At 50.3% G+C, this 13,157-nt stretch overlaps 1 protein-coding gene across 4 annotated transcripts in view; it reads right to left on the reverse strand.

Annotated features, from left to right (window-relative positions):
- The window catches only part of ARHGAP22 (Rho GTPase activating protein 22), a 167,774-nt gene that overhangs the window by 111,846 nt on the left and 42,771 nt on the right, over positions 1-13,157 (reverse strand). The window lies entirely within an intron of this gene.

Raw genomic sequence — 13,157 nt, forward strand, 5'->3', positions numbered from 1 at the left:
TCCACCAGGGCGAGGGGCACAGCCTGCCTGCCTAGGTGGCTTCTGCTATGTCTCTAGCTTCCTAGGTTCTTCACCGCCCAGGTTTGTTCATCCATCCATGCACCGTTCACGTGTGCCCACCTCCATCTCCCCACTCTCTAATGCATGCATCTATCCATGACTCCACCCATCCATCCAGCCATCCTCTTCCCGTGCGTTCAGTGGTTCATCCGTGTAATCGTTCAGCAGCAATTTACTGAGTACCCATGTATGTGTTAGCACCGTCCTAGGTGTGAGGGATAAAGCAGTAAAATAAGGAACAGATGAAAATCTGGGTCCTCCAGGAGCTCACATTCCACCAGAGCTTCTGTCACTCAGACCCTGAGGGAGCTGGCCCCATCAGTCCCCCTCCCTGGTTTCTGCAAGGCACCCCTTCTCTGGAGGCATCGGATATGAACACCATTGCCCAGAACCCCCAAAGCTACCCTGTTGCTTCGCTGGGATCATCTTGGCAGAGTGGGCCTAGATAGCGAGGCCTCTGATTCAGTGGTTGCTTGTAACGTGTTAGTGGCTCCCTGCCCGGGCAGAGGGGTGTGTCTCTGACCTATGCAACTCAGAGTGCCCACGAGCCCTCCGGCCCGGCAGGCTTCTTCTGCTCCCAGCTTGACACCACTGACCGGCACTCTGCTGGGACTGGTACTGCCCTTCACAGTCATGATCAGGCCCCTACTGACCCTCCTCTACACCATCACCTTCCCCTCTCTCCTCTGTCTCAGGAATGGCTCCTCTCCCCTCTCCACCCAGTATTAAGCGTATTGTGGCAGCAGTGTCCAGGAGAGGCTATCCTGCACTTACGAAGGACAGTTCTTCTAAATGTAATTACACTTGTTCTTAGACCATGGATCCTAACTTCTGGCTGGAATGCACATTCCCTGAGACCCACAGTTCTGGCATTGTACCTGTGATTCTGTGTGTGTGTGCATGTGCATAAAGTACTCCCATCACACTAGTGGCCACAGCTCCTGAAGGCTGGCCTACCTTCTGCCCGTGCTGTCCCACTAACCTGAACTTTTCTTCCATCGCTTTCTCGCTCAACTCCTAGCTTTGGATGCTTCATGAGCTCCTACACATCCTTCAAGCTCCAGCTCAGACACTTCTTTTGCAGAGCCTTCCTTCTGAATCTTCTTGGATAGCCCTCCCCTCCCCTACCAGGACACGTGACCCATGGCTGGTCATGATCTGGGGCTGCCATTCTGCCCCAGCAGACCGGGGTGCAGGAGAGAAGGACAGGATGTCTTACCCAGTTCTATGTGTGTGGCCCTCACCACGTGCTGCTCAGGGAGTGATGTAAGTCATGCTTGTCAAACACAACTGGCTACGTAGGCCCACCCTGGTCAGCAGGTATGTCTGCGTCTTATCATGCCATTAAATGTGATGTGACAGTCGGCTGCTCTCTGAGGAGATCGTAGAGTTTGGTGGTCCCCAGCTTTGCCTCCAGTGACATATGGCCTAAGACACAATCCTGAATTGACCCCTTTCACAGGAGCGAAAAATAAGGTGGTCTCCCTGTGGCCCCTGCTCTAGACGGGGTAAGCTCCCCGACAGCTGAAGGATCCGTGGGGCACATTATCTTTTCTGCTACCCTGCGCAGCTGTGATAGCTCAGACTAGGTCTGTCCCTGTAGCTCAGACTACGTTCTCTACCTTGTGTCGCTGTTGCTGTACCCTTGGCTGCGGTCAGGCCAGTGCTGAATGTTCCAAACTTGTCTTGGCTGTGCTTTCTCCCAGAGAGGAAGCAGCCTGTCTCCAGGCTCAGCCCAATGCACAGAAGGGGGACTGTCGATCCCTGAGGACAGAGGGTCTTTCTCAGAGACTGAGGAGGAGTCAGGAGGCTCCTCCTTCCAGGACAGCAGCCCACCTCGGAAGCCCTGCGGCAAGGGCTGAGCTCTACTTGCTCTCACGGGTTGCTCCCTGCCTTTGCTCCCCATCTTTCTGTGGGCCCCAGTGCCCATACGTACAGAGGTGTACTAGATTATAGTTGACTTTCCTCCTTTATTTCTGTGGCTGTTTACTATCCCGGTGAGTTACCTAAACCTTCCCTCATCCCTGGGTATTTGGAATCCTTCCAATGGTAGTGATTTAATTAAAGAGACAATGGGGTCCAGTTGAAGAAACACAGGGTCGTGGCCAGATCTGTGAATTTTCTGCACCTCAGTCTGCTGATGGGCAAGCAGGATGCATGGGGGATGGCGAGACCTGACCCTGCAGAGCGAGCTGGGGGAAGAGAGATGGCCATGTCTGGCAGAGAACTTGGCATGGACATGGTGCCCCGTCACCGGTTACCATGGCAGTGACGATCCCGTTCATGGAAATGGTGAGCGGATGTCTCCATGTGGAACTGTTTTCTGGAGATGGGTTCCTAGGTGGAATCACGGGATAGAAGGCATGGTATTTCCTACAACTTTTAGCTGGTTAGGTGCCATTACACCCTTCCTTCTAAGAATGGCATCCAGATATATTATAACACACAAAGTTATACTCCTTACCACTTGCTTCACAGCCATCAATACGAAATATTATAATTTGAGTATTCCTACCTCATAATTTAGTAAGTATAAAATGACACTTAGTTACTGTCTTAGCTCACCCTGCTGTTGGGTTACTTATCAAGGGACATCTTTTTTTTTTAATAATTTTTAAATTTTTTGTATAAATATATATTGTATTATTAGCCCCAGGGGTACATGTCTGTGAATTGCCAGGTTTACACACTTCACAGCACTCATCATAGCACATACCCTCCTTGGGGGACATCTTTGCATGGACTCCTACTCCCGGAATAAAGCTTCTGCCCACTCCCTTTGCCCACTCAACTGACTGCCCCTGGAGGGAAGAGCTGGCTGGGGGTGGGGGAGCAGCTGGGGTCCTTTTGGTCTCCTAGTCACTTGGACTCACTTCTCCTCTTGAATGAGCCTTAATAATGCTCCAGAAGTGTCCCTGTATCCCTAGAAAAGCTGCCCTTCCATTTCCAGGTGCCCACAACACCATGCCCGGGGTCTGTGCTGCATCCCAGCTCTGTTCTGCACCTTAGCTGTTTTGCAGGAAGAAGCACTTGGGCTGAGCTGCTGGCAGGTGGTGGTGGGGGGGCTGTGCCCAACAGGACCAAACAGCATCAGGAAGGACCTCTCTGCTCCCAGGATGGTTACCTGCCCACCATCTCCTCTTTGGTCTCAAGCTGTGCAGGGCCTGAAGCAGGGCTGGGTTCATCGGATGATGACCAATTCTCTTCCCGGGCGCAGGGCTGTATGGGGCCCTGGGGCTTGGGCACTAGAGTTACTACAACCCCAGTATTCTGATGGAGTCTGACAGAGGACTGAGATGGGAGAGGGGACAGTTGTGTCCCCTGGCTACTGAGTTCTCTTACCCAGGTCTCAGTTTTTTCATCTCTAAAATGTCTTTCATGGATGGAGAGTCAGTGGTAAAATGAAGTCAGCTGTACCTAGGCTTTTGTGCTGGAATGACTTGAGCTTTCTAACATGAGCCTTGATGGAAGCTGGGCCGCTGTGGGTGAAGAATTTCTAGAGGGGGTGGCTTGGCTCAGGCCTCCTTTGTCTGTTTGTATATTTGCCTCCTCTTCTTCTTAGGGAATCTATAAGGGTTGTGTAGGATCTTCCACCCTTCTGAAGATCCTCTGGGGCCTTTAATGAGGGCTCTGGCTTTATAGAATATTCTAGTGCCACATCTCTGGTTCTGTCTATTGCCTTCTATCACAACAGTGCCTGAAACAGTCTCATTGGACAAGAGCATAGCCCTAGTAGGACCCAAAATACACCTGCCTTCCTTCCATATCCCCTATAACATCTTGAATAGAGCCTTTACACCGTAGGAGCTCAATAAAAATTCAGTGACTCATCAGCGCACCCCAACACTGAGGAATGTGGGGGAGCCCCTGGCTGGGCACTGGGCCATGTCTCCAGAGACACTCTCTATGCAGGCATGTCTTCCCAGGAAGGCTGAGCTCTCAGAGCACAGAAGGCTGGACACTGAGCCTGGTGGACAGCAGGTGCCCAGCAAGAAATAAATGACTGCCATGTGCTGTTCCCTTTGTGTTTTCAGCCCTGATCCCCAGGCCCTGGGCACTATCCTCCCAAGAGCTGCAGGCATAGAGGAGGTGGGCAGGGGACCGGGGGGCTTGTTTCCTGGGGTAAGGGGGCTGGGTCTGCCCTGCACTGGTCTCTGTCTGAGCGGTTGCTGGCATCCCTGCCCACCCACCCCAGGCTTGCTCAGAAGAACCAGCTCCTGCAGCTTCGTTCACCAGGGAGCCACTGTTGGCAGATGGTACTTAGATGCATGACCTGCCCAGGCTTTTCCCCAGCTGATCAATCACAGGAATACTACTCTTAGAAGGCCGATTGAGTGTCTTGAAAGGAAAATAATCATTGTTATGATTTATTAATAACCACTGTTCCTGTCCTCAGCATTTCCTTGAGTCGACTCATTCAGCACTTTAAATACTTAGGCAAAGCTTTCAAGTCAAGCAGCCTGGACATTCTGAGGCTCGAGAGCAGAGGCGAGTTTCCTGGGAGGGCCCAGGAGTGGGCCCAGAGCAAGCTCGTGACTAGGGTGGGGAGGAGGGAGCCCCCCACCCTCCTCCAGGCAGGGCTCTTCTGTTCACATCACAACCATTCACTGATTCATTCATCCATTCATTCAATCATGCCTTCCAAATCTACGGAACTCCTTCAGGTACAACACAGTACCATGAGTTTTTGGCATTTCCCAGGAGCCCCCAGATGCACTTGCAAACACACTCATGCACGCGCACACTAACACTCTCACACACTCATGCACGCACACACTCTTACACATACACACACACTGGCAAACACCCACAGACTCATGCACGCAGAGCTCCCCAGGAGGAAGCAGGGTCCCCTGCGTCTTCACAGTCCTTGTTCCCAGGGAGATGTCAGAACTCTGGGTGCAGGAAATGGAAATCAAGTGCACCTAGGTTCATTCGTTATTAGAGAAGGGCAAAGCGAGCTTAGCAACAAGGCATTGCTAAGACAAAATGAGAGGCAGGGCCAACCCACCAGACCCAGATTTATGCCTTGCCTACCAAGGAAGTGAGGGGCTTTCATTTCTCAGAGCTGGAGAAATCAAAGACATGAACAGGTGAACAGGTGGTGTACAGAAGAGGAAATACCAATGGCCAAACAAGATGTGCAGAGATGCTGAGTTTCAGGAGTAATCAGCGAAGTGCAAACTAGGGCCAAAAGATAACATTTGTTATCTTCAGTGTACCTTTAGGCAGGTAAATTTACAAAGTCTGGTAATGTCATGTGTTGGCTGGGTTGTCAATAATTGTAAGCCACTACACAGAGGGCGATTGGGCTGTATTTGTTAAAGTTAAAAACATGCACAGTCTACAACCCAGCAATCCTCTCTGTCATCCACGTCCTCCAAAAAGGAACCGTGAGTGCCCAGGCAGTCACCCACAGGGATGTCCTTGCAGCTTTCTGCGTGATCCCTAAAAATGGGGAAAACCCAAACGGCCAACAACTGGAAGATGGCCAAACTTAGACTGCTCTATTCATGTCGTAAGACGCTTTGCACAAGTTAAGCGGAACAAGGTGAATGTATGTGAGCTAACGTGTTCAGCTCCCCATTTTTATCAGAAGAGATGTCTTTAGCCCCTTTTATTTTTTAGGAAAATACATACAACATGGAATTTACTGTGTTAGCCATTTTGAAGCATACAGTTCAAGGGCATTCATTCTGGTCACATTGCTCTGTAACCGTCACCACCATCCAGCTCTAGAACTTCCTCATCATCCTAACTGCTCCCTGTTCTTCTTGGACCCTATTCAGTAAGCTTTCCCCTACTCTGCTCCACTCAGATGGCTCTTCTCAAGACTGCAGTGACCTTCACGTGGCTCAGTCAGAGGGTCAAGTCAGTCCTCCCTTTCCTTGACCCCTGGTGGTACTGGATCCAGTTGGTGACCTCCTTCCTGCAGGACCACTTCTATCCTGGGGCTCCAAGACCATTCTCCTTGTCCCTCCCCTCCTTCACTAGCTACCACACTGTTTCATCTTCCCATATCTGAGTCTAGAGCCCAGGGCTTGCCCTTGGACTCCATTTCTTTTTTTTTTCTTTTTTAAAATTTTATTTATTTATTTGACAAAGAGAGACACAGCAAGAGAGGGAATAGAGGCAGGGGGAGTGGGAGAGAGAGCAGCAGGCTTCCCGCAGAGCAGGGAGCCTGATGCAGGGCTCAATCCCAGGACCTGGGATCATGACCTGAGCCGAAGGCAGACACTTAACGACTGAGCCACCCCGGAGTCACTGGACTCCATTTCTATGCACAATCACTGTCTCAGGGATCTGCTCCTATTTCATGCGTGGGCACAAGGCACCTGTGCAGAGACCCACCCATCTGTCACAGCCTCCCAGCCTCCCAACTCCCCTTTCCTGCTTTATTTTAACATTTACTTAAATTCTCTTATAGTGAAGGAGGAAAGCAAGTTACAGCACAACATAAAAAATGTAAACCTCTATAAAAAGGGAAGAAAAACAACAACCCCCAAACAAAAGACATCACATTATATTTGTGGTGGCTACACACATTTGCATAGAAAACACGCCACGGATCTAACAGTGACTGTGGAGAGAAGACAGAGCTGTGGGGGTGTGCATTTTACACAGGGAAGGAAGGCATGCTTTGCATTACTGAAAGTAAATGAAAATAAGAACTGCAAAATGAAAGAGCTCTTTTGGAATGGAAGGGGATCTCCTTAGGGGATCTAAGATAACAAGTAAAATATCACTAGTGTGACAAATGTCTACAAATATTTATCTGTGACAAGCATCACACGAGGCTGTGGACCTCAACACAGATGAGAGAGGAGCTTCCAGGCCAAACAGATGATGCTTCCTGGAAGGCAGATGCAGGCCCATTTGTGGCCCTTCCAGGGTACCATGTCAGGGGTCCCTTTCTGTGAACCATTCTGGTGGGCCTGGCTCCAAACCAGCCTATCTGCTCCCACTCCATGGAAGGAGGGGCTCAGTGAGGGTGTGCGGGTTACTCACCCACCCAGTGGAGCAGCTATCCAGGCTTCCCAGGGTGCTGAAGCTTACAACTTGCTGAGAACACATCAAAGATATCTTAGCTTGTGGGTCATATTGATGCTCTGCCCAAATTCCCTTGGATCCCTTTCTCTGTTTTATGTGCCCACCAGCGCCTCCCCACCAGCCGCCGCCAACTGCTTTAACGCTACTGCTTTACTTCCAGCAGCTTACCCTGGGGTGGGTTTCAGGACTGCAGGCCTGTGTTGGGAGGCTGACCAGGGGCTCATGGAGACGCTTTTGCCCAGGTGCTAGGAGAACCGGAAGTGCCTGGGAATTTACATGCCCCAGCCCCCAGCCCTTGGCCTGAGCCTCGTGGGTGTAGGAGCCTGAAAACTCCTGCAGCCTGTTTTCTGGCTGGAAGCCACTCAGATGGGTAAAGAGGTGTCATTCACAGTTCAGGTGTCATTCAAAGTTCCAGAAGGTTCAGGCTGACACTTTCCTGGATTGAGCATCTGCCAAGCTTGGCTCTCTTCCCTGTCCTGCTGCCCCACCCTCTCACTGGGGTTTCCTGGTGGCACCTCTTTGATAAATGATTTCATGACAATCCTCATCTCAGGGTCTGCTTAGGAGAACCCCACCTAACACAGCCAGTGGCTTTCCAGGCCTTCCAAATAGGCCTGTGGCAGCAGCATCAGCCTCAGGCGGGTGCTTGAGTATCTGGCCAGAGCAGTGCTCACCCTGGTAGGGTTGGGCGCCCTGCAGCCTGGCCAGGGATGACTTTCCATCTGCAGCTCTATAAGTGCAACCCCAGGAGCGTGGAGGCGTGGCTGCCCAGGAGCTAAAACATAATTGATTTATGCAAGTCGATGGGATTTTAAAGTCAGGCTGGAAAACCAGCAAGATGGCTCTCCGAGTGGAATTGATTTAAAGGGTAAGTATTGAGGCTGAAAGATTGATTGAGCAGAGAGGTGAGGTAATGGAAGGGGTAATCTGGAGGGCCGGAGAAGTCGGTTTCATAACGTTAATGCAATCTGCAGCCGACGGTGAGGGGGCCTCGTCAGGTGCCCAGGCTGTCCTGGGAATACAGACGGCTCGAGCCCCAGGTGATTTACTACACCAGGGTTCCTGAGTGTCCCTGACTTTTCTTTTTTTTTTTTTTTCCCCACTTGTTACCTAGCATTTTTTCTGGACTCACTTTGGTCATCTGTTCTCTGCTAGGTCCCCCAACTAGAGGACCTAGAGAAGCAGCCATGCCCTCCTAAGGGATCTCACTTCAGGGCCTAGAGGATGAAAGACAGCAAGGGGCACAACCTACTCCCCCACACATGAGAAGTACAAATACTAAGATAGTGCTGAAGTTGTCTAGAAAGTTGGGATTTTTTCATAATGGTTACTCTAATGATTTAAAAAAATCCATATAAAAGGTCACATTTAAAAAAAAATTTGTCAGAGAGAAAGAGAGAGAGAACACGCGCGCACAAGCAGGGGAAGTGGCAGGCAGAGAGAAAAGCAGGCTCCCTGCCAAGCAAGGAGTCTGATGTGGGACTCGATCCCAGGACCCTGGGATCATGACCTGAGCCAAGGCAGCCACTTAACTGAGCCTCCTAGGAGTCCCTAAAAGATCACATTCTTAAAAGTTATACTTGTTGGCTCTTCCTGGGTCTGCCTCCCAGCTCCGCTGGTGCTGGTCTCTGGCAAGGGGGAGCTGAAGGCAGAGGGACACCGGAACAGCTTGGTCTGTGCTTCCCTACAGCACACTCCCCAAGATTCAGCTGGATCTGACATTCATTGATCCATTCATGTGGGCCTCCTGGGCATCCACTCTATGCTAGCCTCTGGGGGCACGGAGATGGAAGGCATGTGCCTGCCTTCAAAGAGGTAAAGGGGGAGCAGAGACACGCAAATGCAAGGTCTCATGGTCATCATGGCACATGTAAGGGGAAATGGGAACATGAAGACAGCAGGAGGAAGGCTGGGAGGCTGGAAGGCCAGTAGGGAGGTTGAAGCTGGGTGAAAGAATGGCATGAACACTGGAGGGGATTGGGTTATGTCCTTCCGCAAAATACCACTGTTGATGACAACACAGCTATGTGGCACATTGATTATTTTGAGTTGTAGGCAATTGAGAAATAGCAAGTGCTGAAGGAGCTCGCTCTCTCTCCCCTCTTTCTGCCTAAAAGAAGGGTATGAATTTCCTGTACAGGTGCCTTTCCTACTCCCGTGCAAGGGAGAGGAGAGTGAGACTCTGATTATAGTCTGAATAACAAACCTTACTAAACAGCCTTATCTACCATATGCTTCCTAATCACCATCCCATAGTACTGCCCCCGGGGTTTAACTGCCTTTCCTCCTGTTTTTCTGTCTTCTGCCAGTTTAATTAACAGGACCGAGGTTCAGAACCTAAGAGGAAAACTTTTGCATGCCCTACACTATAGAAGGCTGGGGAAGCAGGGGTGTGGCCAGCAGGGGGCACAGGAGGCAGGATGAGAGAACGTGAAGTCAGACCTGGGAATTCTGGCTCCCCAGCTCTTAACACCAACTCTCACAGGACCCACATCTCTCCCTTCAAAGAGATTATACCCTAACCCCTCCTGCTCAAGACTAATGAAGAAAACTCTTCCTTTGAGAAAGACGAGTTTGATGGACGTCCATCCGTTTCTATCTACAAGCTGGACCTCCAACATCATCACACAGTGACGTCCCTCTTGCTAGGCCTCCTGTGCCTGAGCCATCACTGACATGGATATGAAGAAGAGACGGAAGAAGGCCTCTGTGAGCTGAGCCAGTGCTCTGTGAGATCTGCAGCTTCACCTCCCACTCACACCACATACGTCACTCTTTCCACACCAATGCCTGGCCCCCGCATGGGCCGTTTGATGCCACATCTCTGTATTTCTGTGCTTGCCAGCCTGATGAGTCCTGGCTCACTCTTGAGGCATCAGTGTAACTGTTTCTTACCATGTGAAGACTTGCCCAGGAGCTTCTCAAAGCAGAGGGGTCAACTTTCATCCATTATGCCACCGCCATGACTGGCACATACATCTGGCCACACATCTCTGCGCCATATTGATTTGTGAGCTTCTTATGGCCAGGGAAGGTGTCCTCCCCACGCCTGGATCCCCACACCATAGCACAGAACCTCTCAATAAAATGCTTGCTGAGTGAATGAATGATCATGAGACAGGAATCCTCAAGTTCAAAGAACATGGAGAAGATCAAGTCCAAGAGAACTGGTACCTCTCTAGACGATCTTCTTGGTTTGGAAGAGATCTACCAAGAGGATTTCTCTTGCCCTCAGCCTGTTTTCAACCAATTAAAAAGGTAAAGGGCACGAGATCATTGATTCTATTCCCATAAACAGAGAAGTGGCAAGCAAGGAGATAAAGCTCAGAGCCAAACCGGCGTTTTCCCACTTTTCCTAGTTTGGCGTTTGGTCCAGAGTGGTTGCATGAGATCACAGAAGGGGCATAGAATTTGGAGACCTGAGGTCCACTGGCCTCCTGGAGTCATAGATTTCCATATAAAATGGGAGCAAACAACAAATCCTATCCACCTCTTGGACTTTGGTGAGGATGAAATGAAGGGTATTTTGAAAGTGCTTTAGAAAAGGGAGGACATGGAGTGATTGGTGGTTAGTACTGTTTTTTATTCCCACTGGCTGAGCACCCTGAAGCTTCTTTCCTCTCTCCATACCTTGTCCCAGAGCAGCTTGCCACAGCCTCGCCACCTCCAGTTCTGTTAAGATCAGCAGGCCACTCACCAGGAGCCCGAGATTGGTGGAGTCAATGTAATTCAGTATCGATTATAAATTTCATTTCTGTCTGCCTACAAGCCATTAGTTTAGATCAATATATTCTATACCCTTGGCTAAGTAATCATTGAGGCTGTTGATGATTTCAGCAGAGTCAGGGCATGTCCCTGCCTGTTGTAGTGGGGGGTGGGGCCGAAGGCGGTCTTCTGGCCCAGGCCTACCTAACCCAATGCAGGCCTGTCTTGCAAATAAATCCTTCATTCCCACTTTCAAACTGTCAGGACTCTAGTTCTCTGGGGTCAGAAGTCCAACTTGGAGCAACTCTAGCCCAGACATCTGGTAGAGTCCTGTGTCTCAAGAGTGCTGGTGTTATGAACTTTGGGCATCTCTAAAGGTAAAGACTCGAGTTTACCTATCAGCCGGGACCTGGGAGGAGAGGCAGGAGAAAGGAGGCCTGGATCTATAATGCATCTTTCCAGGACACACTCTGTGGGCTGGAACAGCATCCGGAAGCAGGGGAACTGAGCTGGGAATGGCTGGGTACTCTGAGTAGACATGCTCTGTTCCCCCCACCCCCTCTGCAACTGGCAGGTGGGAGATGCCATTGCTCCCTGAGCCTGTATTGGATACTGGCTCTCTCCCTGCCCTCAGCCACTCCCTACAGACACACTGCCCATACTGCAGTGAGTATCAGTGCCTAATGCTCCCTCCAGCCACGTCACTCCCTTATTTAAGCCCTACCTGGATATGGGATAGGTCTCTTCCTTGGGACGTATTACCATTTTCACCCTGCCCTCTTGCATTGCCGTCATAGCCGGGGGCTCATAGCTTGCCCAGCACATGCGCCCTTGGTCTTGCCACATGAGGCTTTCTCTGCCTCAGAAGGCTTTCCTTTCCTGCTGCCTGGAGAGGGCCCTACAACATAAATAAGGAAGTGTACAATGGCGTTCAAGAGCCTTTGAGTTTTGAATCCAAGCACTGCCACTCCTGGCTGCAAGTTCTTTTAGCTCTCTGGAACTCAGTTTCCTCATCTGATAAATGGGGCAATGGTGGTCTCTCTTCAAAAGACTAAGGGTCTTTTGAAGATGAAAGGAGCTTTCATACATGGTCGTTGTCACAGGACATAGAGATGGAAACTCCAGCCAGGCAACGAGACTTGAGAGATATGATCTCCTAAACAAGGACCAGACCGAGAGGCACACTTTCAAAGAGGTCGGCAAAAATCAGCTCTGTAGCCCTGGGAAGGATGTGGAAATATTGAAGTGGTCTTGCATTTTGCAAATGAAAGTGACTCTAGGGCAAGTCATCACCCAAGAATGGCCAGAGTTGTCACGGGGCCTTACCCAGGCAGGGACAGGGGCAGGCCTGCCCTCCACCCCCGACCCCAGGATGGTTGCAAAGAAGGTTGCTTCCTGAGTTGCGCTTGTTCTAAAGCATGGTTACATTAGGTCAATAGACACTAGTGATGGTTATTGCTATTATTAAATACTGGCCAGTGCACAAAGTTGAATCTATGTGTGACTCCTTGTGCAAACAGGGAGGTGAAGGCATCTGAGTCTGCGGTATTCCAGCTGGTTAATTGGTCAGAAATATGGAGAGCTGAAATAAAATAGCAGCCAAGGCTGGGATTCCTCAGCACCAGCAGGCATGGAGGGGGCCAGGCCCACCGGGACCCAATACACACCTTTGTACCCGCGGCCCGCCCTGCTGCTTCCACTCATGAAGGCCCTTCCACGGGATACCCACTCTCTTCTTCCCAAATCCAGAGTCCTTCCCCTTTCCTACCAGCCTGCTGCTCAGCCAGGGTGCTTTCCAGCTGAACAAATCTGAGACACACCAGGACAAAGTGGATGGCATGACCCCATCTTCTGTTTTTGTCCCCACACCTGGCAATGGCACTGTGAATACCATGGAAACAGGTGCTTCCCAGGGATCACATAGCCTATCATCTCTGGGGTCCATGCAACTCGGTGACACCACCCAGTCCCCACCTTTGGACAGGTCAATATGGCGGGAAGGAAGCTTCTTGAGACTCAGAGTTCTGTGGTTAAGCTGTTTTTTATTTTATTAGTGGGGTGCATTTTGAGCATTTTACTTAAATTATCTTGCTTCCATTTTCTCCCGTGACTCACAGGGCTGGTATAAGGCACATGCTGATTGCTTGGCAGACATTTTCTGACTTTCCTGCCTTCCTTCCCTGGAGAAGAAAGTGCAAAGGCTCTCTGGGGCCTTTGATGTGTTAGTAATGAGAGAGTCATATCCTATGATTCCATTTATATGAAATTTAAGAATAGGCAAAACCACTCTACCATGATTTTTTTCCATGGTGATAGAAATCAGAAGAGTGTCTGCTTGTCTG

This window comes from Neovison vison, chromosome 2 (assembly GCF_020171115.1).
Source record: "Neovison vison isolate M4711 chromosome 2, ASM_NN_V1, whole genome shotgun sequence".
Lineage (NCBI taxonomy): Eukaryota > Metazoa > Chordata > Mammalia > Carnivora > Mustelidae > Neogale > Neogale vison.